Here is a 13,853-nt window from a genome sequence, read left to right on the forward strand (position 1 = left end):
CAGATTATCAAGAAAGAAAATTAACCAAGATATTCAAGATTTGAACTCAGCACTGAATCAAATGGACCTCATAGACATCTACAGACCTCTCCACCCAAAACAACAGAATATACATTCTTCTCATTGCCACATGGCACATACTCTATAATTGACCACACAATAAGACATAAAATAATCCTCAGCAAATGCAAAATAACTGAAATTGTACCCACTACTCTCTCAGACTATGGCACAATAAAATTAATAATCAATTCTAAGAAAATTGCTTAAAACAATACAGTCATGTGGAAATTAAATAACCTGCTCCTGAATGACATTTGGGTAAACAATGAAATTAAGGCAGAAATCAAAAAGTTCTTTGAAACTAATAAGAACAAAAATACAACATATCAGAATCTCTGGGACACAGTTAAGGTAGTGTTAAGAGGGAAATTTATAGCACTAAACACCTACATCAAAAAAGTAGAAAGATCACAATTTAACAACCTAATATCACAACTAAGAGAACTATAAAACCAAGAGCAAAACTCCAAAACTAGCAGAAGACAAGAAATAACTGAAATTGGAACTGAACTAGAGATTGAAACACAAAAAAACCATTAAAAAGATCAACAAACCTACAAGTCATCTTTTTGAAAAATTAATAAAATAGAACACTAGCTAGACTAAGAAAGAAAAGATCCAAATAAACACAGTTAAAATGACAAAGAGGATATTACCACTGACCCCACAGAAATAGAAATAATCATGAGAGAATACTGTGAACACCTCTCTGCATACAAACTAGAAGACGTAGAAGAAATGATAAATGCCTGAATATATATAACCTCCAAAGACTAAACCAGGAAGAAATTGAATTCCTGAATAGACCAATAACAAGTTCTGAAATGGAATCAGTAATAAATAGCCTACCAACCAAAAAAATCTCAGGATCAGATAGATTCACAGCTAAATTCTGCCAGATGTACAAAAAGGAGCTGGTACTATTTCTACTAAAACTATTCCAAAAAATTGAGAAGGAGGGATTCCTTTCTAACTCATTCTATAGGCAAGCATCATCCTGATACCAAAACCTGGCAGAGACACAACAAAAAAAGAAAACTCAAGCCAATATCCTTGATGGGCATTGATGCAAAAAATCCTCAACAAACACTGGCCAACCAAATTCAGCAGCATGTCAAGAAGTTTTCCATCACAGACAAGTAGGTTTTATCCCTGGGATGCATGGTTGCTTCAACATATGCAAATCAATAAATGTGCTTTACCACATGAACAGAAATAAAGACAAAAACCACATGATTATTTCAGTAGATTCAGTAAAAGCTTTCAATAAAAGTCAACATTCCTTTATATTAAAAACTCTCAATAAACTGTTAAAGGAACATACCTCAAAATAATAAGATCATCTATGACAAACCCACAGCCAACATCATACTAAGTGGGCAAAAGCTGGAAACATTCCCCTTGAAAACCAGCAAGAGAAAAGGGTGCTCTCTTTCATCACACCTATTCAACATATTATTGGAAGTCTTGACAAGAGCAATCAGGTAAGAGAAAAAATTAAGGGGCATTGAAATAGGAAGAGAGGAAGTCAAACTATCCCTGTTTGCAGATGACATAATTCTATCTCTAGAAAACCTCATAGTCTGCCCAAAACTCCTTCAGCTAATGAACAACTTGAGCAGAGTCTCAGGATACAAAATCAACAGACAAAAATCACTAGCATTCCTATATACCAACAACAGTCAGGGTGAGAGCCAAATCTCATTCACGATTGCCACAAAAAGAATAAAGAACCTAGGAATACAGCAAACAGGTAGATAAAAGATCTCTGTGAAGAGAACTACAAAACACTGTCCAAATAAATCAGAGACGACACAAACAAATGGAAAACCATTTTATACTGATTCTTCCTCATGAATAGGAAGAATCAATATTGTTAACACGGCATAGTGCTCAAAGCAATATATAGATTCAACACTATTCCTATCAAACTCCAAGAATGTTCTTCACATAACTAGAAAAAACTATTTTAAAATTCATATAAAACTGAGAAGGAGTCTGAAGAGCTAAGCAAAAAGAACAAAGCTGGAAGCATCATACTACCTAACTTCAAACTATACTACTGGGCTATACTAACCAAAACATCATGGTACTAGTACAAAAAGAAGACACATAGACCAATGGAAAAGAATAGAAGGCCCAGTAATAAGGCTGCACACTTACAACCAACTGACCTTTGACAAAGCTGACAAAAGCAAGCAATGGGGAAATGACTCCCTATTCAATAAATAGTGCTGGGATAACTGGCTAGCCACATGCAGAAGATTGAAACTGGACCCCTTCATTACAGCATATACAAAAATCAACATCAACTTGAGATGGATTGAAGACTTAAATATAAAACTGAAAACTATAAAAATGCTTTAGAAACAACTTAGGCTTCTGGACAGCAAAATAAACTGTCAACAGAGTAAATAGACAACCTACAGAATAAGAGAAAACTTTCGCAAACTATGCATCAACAAAAGTCTAATAGCCAGCATCTATATGAAACTTCAACAAATTTCAAGAAAAAAAAAAAACCTAAAAAGTGGGCAGAGAACATGAACAGACACTTCTCAAAAGAATACATGCATGTGGCCAATAAGAATGTGAAAAAAAAGCTCTATACCACTGATCATTAGAAAAAAGCAGATCAAAACCACTATGAGATACCATTTCATACCAGTCAGAATGGCTATTAATGAAAAGTCAAAAAATAACACATGCTAGCTAGGTTGTGAAGAAAAAGGAATACTTACAAATTGTTGGTGGGAGTGTAAATTAGTTCAACCTCTGTGGAAAGCAGTGTGGCAATTCTTCAAAGAGCCAAAAACAGAACTACAATTTGACCCAGCAATTCCATTACTGGGTATGAACCAATGGAATATAAATTGTTCTGTCATAAAGACACATGCAAGTATATGTTCACTGCAGCACTATTCACAATAGCAAAGACATGAAATCAACCTGAATGTCTGTCAGTGGTAAATTGGATAAAGAAAATGTGGTACATATACACCATGGAATACTATGCAGCCACAAAAGAGCCACAAAACTGATCATGTCCTTGACAGGAACATGGATAGAGCTGGATGCCATTATACTTAGCAAACTAATGCAGGAACAGAAAACTAAATACTGCATATTGTCACTTACAAGTGGGAGCTACAAGATGAGAAACACGAACACATAGAAGGGAACAACAGACACTAGGGCTACTGGAGGATGGACAGTGGGAGAAGGAACAGGAGCAGGAAACATAACTAATGGGTACTAGGCCTAATACCTGGGTGATGAAATAGCCTGTACAATAAAACCCATGACGCGAGTTTACCTGTATTACAAACCTGCACACATATCCCTGATCCTAAAATGATTTTTTTTAAAGTGCTCATTGTCCAGTCTGAATGGCACATATGTAAATACAAATAAATGGTGATAAAAGCAATTATAAAAATATATCCAATATCCAGTAAGAACATGTTTATTTATTCAAGAATGTATTTAATGTTGCTCATAATATGAAATAAAAGGCAAAATGAATAATAGAGCAAATCCAGAAGAAAAAAATAACTTTGCATAGATAACTTGAAGTCAACAGTATATGGGTGCACAGAATACATAGTTAAGGTCAATGCCTGAATAGACATTTGGCCTCTAAGCTTTCTGGAACATAAGCAAAAATGAGAACATAATCAATTACACTATTTATATTATCTCCAAAGAAAAGAAAATGAACCGATTCTTAGTGCTGAAATGAAAGTTTTTCCCTGTAGGTGATCAAAAAAGAACAATGTGCCATCCTCAGCAACATCCACATATTAATTCGGCTTCATAGGGCTATTTCTTATAGTGGCTGCTAGCATGGACCAATGATGACATAATGCCAAATTACATACAATAAAAGCAGTTTTACAAGAGGACAGACCATATGGTCCAGATGTGTAAATTTCTGCTTGTGAAGCTTATTCTTAGGATGTTTCTTTGTATCTATAGGAACACATGGACTATATATCACTCAGGCAATCCTTTGCAAATTTATGTTGCCCAACCAAGCATTTGATGAGTATTAAGCAACAGTGAGTTCAAGGTTATAGTCCTCAACAATCACTTATGGTACAGCTATTTCAGTCTACTGATTAAATAATGGAAGTGCTTAACTCCCTCTGGGGTTGGGTTCAGAGGAAAGGGACTACAGAACTTGGGCTGTTTTTCAAAATTGTGGTAAAATACACACCCCATGAAATGTATCTTGACCATTTTTGTGGGTACTGTTCGGTGACATTGAGGACATTCACATCGTTTTTTTACTAATCCACCCCCACGGAACTCTTTTTATCTTACAAATCTGAATCCCTGTGCTTAAACTCCCCATTCCCCCCTCCCTTGGCCCCCAGCAGACACCATTTCAATATCTATCTCTATGAATTTGACTACTCTAGGTACCTTCATAAAAGTACAACCATACAGCATAAAAATATAGAATATCTCATGAATTTGCACATCATTCTTGCTCGGGGCCATGCTAATTGCCTCTCTGTTGTTCTCATTTTAGTGTATGTACTGCCCAAGCAACGACTTTGGCTGGTTTTGGGGAGAAGGACAGGAGTTCATCTGTAGAAAAGCTCCTGTACGAGGCAGGATGGGATAGTAATACTATTTTCCTTGCACCTGCAGATTTGGGACAAGAAGGAACAGGAAAGGAGATGAGGTTAAAGAGACAGGAAGAAGCCAAACTCTAAAGGGCTTTGTAAGCCATATTTAGCTAACAGCTTGGATTTACAGACAATAAAAATGGAATGGGGAATTAAAATTTATATTTAAGAAAAATAATTTGAGGTGGGAGAAAAAAAGGAGGCCTGGAAGAGGATAAAATCTAAGAAAGACCAATTAGAAGGCAATGGCAAGTATGTACACAAGGTTTTCCTTCTCCCTCACCTCCCAGCTCACCAGTATGTTAGAGCAGGAATTACAGAATTGTATAGAACATGGGGAGATTTATGTCCTTACTTCCAATTTTCTGTTCCAAGCTCAGAAGAAAACTTTGGACATTTTAGAAAATCTTATATGTCATTAACTAGCAAAAAGCAAACAACCCCATTAAAAAATGGACAAAAGACAGAGATGAACAAACACTTCTTTAAAGAAAACATGGCCGAGCATGGTGGCTCACGCCTGTAATCCCAGCACTTTGGGAGGCCAAGGCAGGTGGATCACGAGATCAGGAGTTCAAGACCAGCCTGGCTGAGATGGTGAAACCCCATCTTTCTAAAAACACAAAAATTATCTGGGCAGTGGTGGGTGCCTATAATCCCAACTACTTGGGAGGCTGAGGTAGAGAATTGCTTGAATCAGGGAGGTGGAGGTTGCAGTGAGCCAAGATTACTCCACTCCAGCTGGGGTGACAGAACGAGACTCCATCTCAAAAACAAAATAATAATAAAACATACACGTGACCAATAAGCATATGAAAAAATGCTCAACATGAATTAATCATTTGAGAAATGCAAATTAAAATCACAATGAGATACCTTCTTACACTAGTCAGAGTGGCTCTTATTAAAAATTCAAAAAGTAACAGTTGCTGTTGAGGTTAAAGAGAAAAGGAATTGCTTATACACTTCTGGTGGGAATGTAAATTAGTTCAGCTCTTGTGGAAATCAGTGTGATGATTTCTCAGAAAAACTTAAAACAGAAGTACCATTGGGCCAAGTGATCCCATTATTGGATATATACCCAAAGGAATAGAAATTGTTCTGTCAAAAAGAAACATGCATGCATGTGTTCATTGTGGCACTATTCACACTAGCAAAGACATGGAATCAACCCTAGTGCCCATCAGCAGGACACTGGATAAAGAAAATGTGATACATATTCACCATGGAATACTATGCAGTCATTAAAAAGAACAAGATGATGCCCTCTGCAGCAACATGGAGAGAGCTGCAGGCCATAATCCTAAGCAAACTAACACAGGAACAGAGAACCAAATACTACATGTCCTCACTTGTAAGTGCAAGCTAAACATTGAGTACAAAGGGACACAATTTGTTTTCTGGTGGTGACAACAGACACCAGGGCCTACTTGAGGGTGGAGAGTGGAGGAGAAAGAGAATAGAAAAACTACCTATCAGGTACTATGCTTCATAAATGGGTAACAAAATAATTTGTACACTGAATCTCCACAACAAGCAATTTACTTACATTACAAACTTGCACATATACCCCAGAACCTAAAATACATTTTTTTTTAAAAAAAGAAAATCTTATATTTCAGCAAAGAATCTAGAGAAGCCAAAGTCTAAAATGCACATTTTAATCCAGGAGAGCACTTCTGCAGTGGCATTTATCCCAACTGACCTGCCTCATTCCCTACCTCACATAATTTGTATAGCAAGTGATATGTACTAAGTCATTACTTTATAGCTTTTCTGGAATCCTATGTGAATCATTGTTATTACAATTCAATTATACTTAAGAAAATGGAACCTAAATATTGAAAGAAATGTGTTTTCCCTTCATAAGAAGCTTTCTGACTTTATACACCCTAAAGATCCCCTAATAATTAGGATGAGGGCAGTGGCTCTAGGATTTGACTATAACAGCCTCGGGCTTAAATGCTGCTGCTTTATCTCATTTAGTGGTCCTTAAGTTCTTCATAGCACACAGTTCTCAAGGAGCACTCTCTCTCAAAACATTTCACTGGCCAATGCCTAAGGCATCATGTATGAAGTCACTGTTACTGCCGAGACATCTTTTCGAGACAATGTTTCTAGACAATGTTTCTACCTGGGATGCTTTCCCTCACCCTATTTTCATATGTGAAATCATAACCATTCTTTAAGAACAATGCAAAGAAAACTGTAAAGCTTTCTCCAAAAAATGTACTGGACATGCTATCTTCACTATCTGAAGTCTAGTCGGACTTTATTTCAACCTTTTGGATAGCACCATCTTAGTCCTCAATGTTTTATTTTAAAATTACTTGAGAATGGAGATAATGTTATAATCGTATTTGAATTCTTTACTTGCATATAAGAAATAATAAATATTAAATAATCAGTGCTTATGCATTCAATAAATAGTTGTTGGAGGCCTATTAGGTGACAAATACTTGGTTAGGCATTAGAAATACACCAATGAATACGAAATAATCTCTGAACTCAAGAAATCTCAGTGCAGGTGGAAGATTCCTCCGAAATGTTTTAGAGCATGAAGAGGACATTTTGGGAAAAAGTTAAGAAGGCACATCTAGAGTCTTAAGAATTCTGAAAAGGGCTAGAATTAAAAAATACGTTGCAATATCTAATTTTTGCTACCAATAGTGTTTCCTCAGGTGGAAAAAAGAATTGTTCTTAAAATAACAGGAAACTAAATTATAAAAAGGCACATTTCAACTTAAAGTGAGGACTGCTTTTTAGTAATCAGAGCATCTCCACATTAAAATTAGTTGCTTTGTAAAGATTTACTTGGATTATATTAAAAATCTAGACAACTGCTGTATAAATGTATAAGTTTAAGGTAGAAGAAATCATTGTAAGGAATAAAAAGTTTGAGTTGACAATCTTAAAGACTATTAATCTTCCAAGATCTATTAATTTCATGTAAGAATAGTAAGAGCATCTCATTATATGCGTATAAGGATAATACGGATTATTATGTCTTAAGCTGAATGTATTATTGAAAATGGATGCTTTTGAAACTCTAACAAAATTATTCACAAAACTTATTCTTCACTTTCCAAATATCATGAACTATGACTTTCATTTGCTAAGACCTATAAGCCTATTAAATGTCTGTGTGTGTGTGTGTGTGTGTGTGTGTGTGTGTGCAGAATATCCTAGTGATGCTCCCATTAAATTGGCATTACTCAATAAATGGAGGATCTTAAATCAACCATAGTTGCTGCAGAGTAACTTCGTCTTCTAATGTTTTAGCATAGAGGCCAAAAACCATTATTTTGCCAAGTAATTGTCTAAAGGTTAAGCCAGATTATCTGGAAACCTGAACATTAAGTATGTTAGGAAAGAAAGCATAGGAATTTCTTATGCTTTTGTGCTAATCTTCTCAATTCCCTTTGCCAAGTGATTAAGTATCAAGGAACCAGGTTCCCTGGAAATGCTTGGCTCAATGAAGAGAATTAAAATGGAGAAAGAAGAAAAAATAACTGCAACTGAAATCTCTTACTTTAAAAAATATCCTAATACAATATTTACAGAAGTGTTCCAAAATGCTTCAAAAGTAAAAAAAAAAAAAAAAAAAAAAAAAAAAGGATGGAATACTTAAAAATTCTCACTTCTATTTCTTCCCACTGTTAAAAGTCTTCCTCCACTCTGCTCCATTCCATCCAACCTGCCATTACTCAAGTCCTAATCATGAATACCTGGACTACTGTAGTCCTACACTCCTTCACAATAACACCAAACACACATAGCTTTAAAAACACAAAGCTGATCTTGTAATCAAGCTCTTTTACAAGCATTTTGCAAGAGGAAACTGAAGTTTAATGAAGTTTAAATTGGCGATCACGATCAGGGGGCTCTGAGCACCAGGCTGGAGCTAGAGCTCAAGTCTGGTTCTTCCTTCAAAACTATTTTACCTCTCACATTATCTTCCTAAATATTGTTATGTATATTATGGATACTAATAGAATAACTCTACCTCAAAGATACAGTAAAATTTGGATAGAATATTGGGACTATATTCATAGACAGAAAAGCTGTCAGCTCAAAATTTCATTCACAAAGTACATAAAATCTATTCAACAAAGTTGTGTTGCAAAACAATTGCTCCTGACACATAATTTACCAGTATTTAAAACCATTCCCTCTATTTGACTGTCTATATATTTAAATCTCTCTTATATATGCATCAAGAAGCATTTTGATTTTTAGCCAACACATAGTTTAACAGATTGCTTAAATATATTAAAGAAAAATATTCTTACTAAGATTAACCCTGTGTGTGTTTTCTTTATACTACATAAAAATTACCTAATGTAGATGACAGGGTGTTGGATGCAGCAAACCACTATGGCATGTGTCTACCTATGTAACCAACCTGCATGTTCTGTACATGTACACCAGAACTTAAAGTATAATAATAAATAAATAAATAAATAAAACCATGATGACATTAAAAAATTATAACTATTATGGTAGAAAACAAAAGGAGTATAAAAATTTCCATTTTCTGCTCTTCCTTTTAATTCTCAAGTTTTATTTTCATATTAAAATTGTCCAGATTCTACATTGAAAATTTAAAAAAGTAATGAACTTCAGTAACTTTGCTAAAATGTTAATATATGCAAAGTTACAACAAGAAAAACGTAGAATATAGGAATATTTTGTTTTTTAGTTTGGCAAGATCTGAAAGAAATTCTGTTATGCAATTCTCACATAAGAATTATTAGACATATTGCAAACGTCATAGAATAAAATAAACTGAATATAAAGAAAACATAAAATTACGATGTTTACCTTCACTTTCAGATTACTGATGCTTCTAAAATGTATAAACAATATTAAAATTAAAAGTTAAATTTCGTGATAGTTAATATAAGCATAATTTTGTAAAATTCCACTTTTGTGCAACACACAGCTAACTTTTAATAGTTACTTATCATTTTCTTATTTTTCTATATCATCGCTAAAGTGCAACTCAAATGCTCATTTGTTTTTAAAATTAGCTGATGAGCTGTATTTTATAGTAAATAATGTGTAATTAAATTTTAAGTTATATAAGCATACACTCGCTAATATCAAAACGTGTTTATGCCCTGGATGCTATAATTCACTTTACTTCTTGCTAATTTGAATAATAAAATACTTGAAACATGGTCTTGAAAATTTTAGGTAGATATGAATGTAAAACTGCCTAACAGCCAGGAATAAAAACCTGCCATCGATTCTGACTATTTTCATTATCTAAAATACTGAACTAAACCCAGCACACATTGTAAACTGTTTTTGTTCTTCTTTTTAGGAGAGTTGTTAAAAGTGAAATAACCAGGCGGCCCTATCTTAGGTGAGACCGTTTCGGCTTGGAAACAAACAAAGCTCTCTCTCGATGAACTAGGTTCATTTCATATTTGTATAATACCCTGGAAGAAATTAGGTTTCAATAAAGTCCATTTTTGTCACTGCATGTAGCAATGAATATCACACTCAGCAGGGCACAGTGGCACCTGGCGGTCCAGACCCCAGTGTAGCACAAACCATCTGGGGGTAATTACAACAAGGTATTCTTTAAGGACCAGATGGGACCAAGGAACAGAAGCCCCTACCCCTCCCAGTCATTTACAACATAATTCCTTTCAATGATATACTTAATCCTCCCACCAGCTATGCCTTTCAGCTTGCTGTTGTCACTGTTCCTTTATGTAAATTCAGTTGCAAGACCGAGAAAAAGAGGGGGTGAGAGAGTACAAGAAAAAAAAAGGGAAAGGGTGAGAAAGAGAGCCACTGGTGCCTGTAGGGACCAAAGGAAATTATTCATCCCTAAATTGTTTTCACCACAGCAAGTACAGTAACAAATTTTTTTTTAAAAAAAAGGACTGAAATTATCCTAAAGAAGGTCAATGTGACAGCGCTGTGTGGCACCAGCTGAGGTTTACTCAGCCACCTGTTAGCTAGAAAGCTCTCTGCACACGCTTATGATGCATTTAACCAGTTTAAAGGGTCTTTATTGACAGGCCAGCCACCTCCATTCAGCAGGCTGGAGCCATAGGCCTGCTTTGTGGTCATATGTGGCACACAAGCCTTAATTCAATTACGCTGTAAGCCTATCCAATCTGCATCACTGCCCTTTCACTTTTGTGCCATTTGTCTTGTATGTTGTAAAGAATTTTATTTTGAAGAGGGAAAGGCACCCTTCAACCCAGTTGTCTTTATTTTTCATTTAAGGTTGTGCCGCAGGTGCGCCGCCACCTTTCAACTCCCGAAATGTATTCATCTTTAAGTGATATTTTAGAGGGAAGCAGTATTTATTGTTTGGTGACATGGCTTTGTGGCTGTTGCTGATTTTTATTTTTTTTTAATTAGGTATATGTTCAAACTCGCCAACACACCAATAAAGAGTCTCCAAACTTGAGTGTTAAAAATTCAAAAGAAGAAACAAAAAGAAAAGCATACATGATAAATGAAAATGATAATTATTAGCTTTGTTCTACATTTTTTTTATTTAAAAAGAAATGTATTTCTTAGAGTGAGCATATATTAAATTTTAAATTTTGGGTTTTTCTCAAGTGTCTGACACACAATATGAATATCTGTATGTATGAGTGAGGCTCAGTGATGCTATGTTGCTTGAAAATTTCTAATGTAAGTTCCATATAAGATAATTAAATATATCAGGTCCGCTCATATTGTTTTGTATTTTGGTACTTTGAATTTTCCATAACTTGGACCAGTGCATATCATTGTTTGATGCTTGGCTTTTTCATAATAATGCATGGACAATGAAAACATAAGGATAGATTTCCCAAGGTCAGATCTAATGTTCATTTTTATATCATATTTTTCTTAAATTAAAAGTCTGCCTCTTTTAAGCATGCTTAAAATAGCATGCAATATTGCAATAATATAGAAATGTGATAACCAACCAAGCCTACTCCCTAGAGTTCCTGTGTTTATATTAAGAGTATGGATCATTCCAAATCAATGTTCCCCCAAATCATTAAATGACTTATCATGAGAATTGAAGGGACTTCAAAGGAAAGAGAGAAGACTCTTCTTTGTTAGGTAATACCTATTTTCTTCCAAAGTCAAGGAAAGGACAATAGTGCTAGGTTACTTACTAAAGTTATTAAGTGAGTGAGTATCAATTTTCATCATGGCAATTTCAATGTGTCTTTCGTATGGAAGTTCCCACCTCTTTTAAATTACTGAATCAAAACCACAAATATGAAACATTTGAAAGAGCTCAAGATACCTTAATTGGCAAGAGAAAATAAAAATACTTGTATCTGATCCTCAAAATAAAGCACATTTTAAAAACTACTTTTCACTCATGTAAATTTAATGTATGTGTATCTCTCAGCAATTCTATGCCCATTTCCTTTGTGGTTTCCTATGGGGTTGCATTTTAAAAATGAGAAAAACTAAGGGTTAATAGAGGCTAAATGGCTTGCCTAAGAACCCAAAATTCTTCTGGTTTCTGAGGGTTCTTTCCATTACACCATGAAGACTTCATATGACTATTTTATAAACTTTATTATTTGTACCCCTCTGTGCATGTATATGTATTTAATGTATGTGTATCTCTCAGTAATTCTATGCCAATTTCCTTTGTGTTTTCCTATGGGATTGCATTTTATAAATAAGAAAAACTAAGGGTAAATAGAGGCTAACTGGTTTGCCTAAGAGCTCAAAATTCTTTTGATTTCTAATTGAGGGTACTTTCCATTACATCATGAAGACTTCATATTACTATTTCATGAACTTTATGATTTTTACCCATTTATGCAATTTTCTGTATATATTAGAGATATGCACTGTAATGTATATATACAAGAAATTGCACAGATGCATAAGCTTATCAATATATGATAAATTTATCAATACATGTACACATCAAATATACTCTACGTACTCTAACATATATATATGTATATATACACATAACTACACTCTAGGTACTCTAACATATATACACATATATACACATAACATGTATGTACATACATTGATAAGCATATCAATATTCTGTGAAGTAAAAATAACAACTGAACTTGTAAAAGTCTAAAATCACATCAAAACAATGAGATAAATGACCCAAATTTGTTACATTAAAAAATCATTGCTAAGATATAGACATATTTCTTTGGCCACTTTTAACCCCTTGTATAGAATTCTGAAGTTAAAAAATAGCCAATAAAATATGTCTAGTTTTACAATATTTTATGTGAATCACATAACCTGTTCGCACTTTGTATCTCTCTACATAATAATACAAAAAAATTTGAGAGTTCATTTTTTAAGGACTTCAGCATCCTGGAATTCAGGATAAAATGTCTAAATATTCTTGATATAAATATAAGAACACAGGTTTTAAAACATTTTAGAAGAGAAGTAGTACAGGAAGTTAGTTTCATTATAGAAATCTATATTTTTCCAAATTTCAAACATACCATATTGCTTTTGAAATGATGTAATCTGTAATGTAATAACTGCATTATTATATGCCAAATTAATTTCTATTAAAATTTCACTATATTTTTATTAGTAGATCACACAATAAAATGGAATTATATAATGTTTATGTTAAATTCTCACTTTCTAGTAAAAACCATGCAAATATTCCTTTCTGAAAATACTTTATTCAAGGAAATATTGAAGAAAAAACAATTTAGGGGCCGGCACAGTGGCTCATGCCTATAATCCCAGCACTTTGGGAGGCAGAGGCAGGTGGGTAACAAGGTCAGGAGTTCGAACTAGCCTAGCCAATATAGTGAAACCTCATCTCTATGAAAAATACAAAAATTAGCATGGTGGTGTGTGCCTGTAGTCCCAGTTACTTGGAGGCTGAGGCAGAAGAATTGCTTGAACTTGGGAGGCTGAGGTTGCAGTGAACTGAGATTGTGGCACTGCACTCCAGCCTGGGCAACAGAGTGAGACTCCATCTCAAAAACAAACAAACAAACAAACAAAACAAAGTAAAAAACCACACAACAACAACAAAAATGTAGAAAAACTAAAATAGTAACAGCTAATAACCGTAACTATCTAGGTATATGTGTATATATTTAAGAATCCAAACTTGATTTAGATCAGTAAACCAAAAGACTAAATAACAATTTTGGAAATCTG

General features: G+C 34.3%; 1 non-coding gene across 1 annotated transcript; it reads right to left on the reverse strand.

The window, feature by feature from the left end:
• Positions 1-4,518: 4,518 nt before the first annotated feature.
• Positions 4,519-4,620, reverse strand: LOC135274995 (U6 spliceosomal RNA). Its single transcript, XR_010342723.1, has one exon. It is a non-coding gene; the product is annotated as a U6 spliceosomal RNA (small nuclear RNA).
• Between the last annotated feature and the right edge of the window lie 9,233 nt (positions 4,621-13,853).

The sequence above is a fragment of the Aotus nancymaae genome, unplaced genomic scaffold, assembly GCF_030222135.1.
Source record: "Aotus nancymaae isolate 86718 unplaced genomic scaffold, 86718_ANA_hifiasm-v0.15.2.pri h1tg000014l, whole genome shotgun sequence".
NCBI lineage: Eukaryota > Metazoa > Chordata > Mammalia > Primates > Aotidae > Aotus > Aotus nancymaae.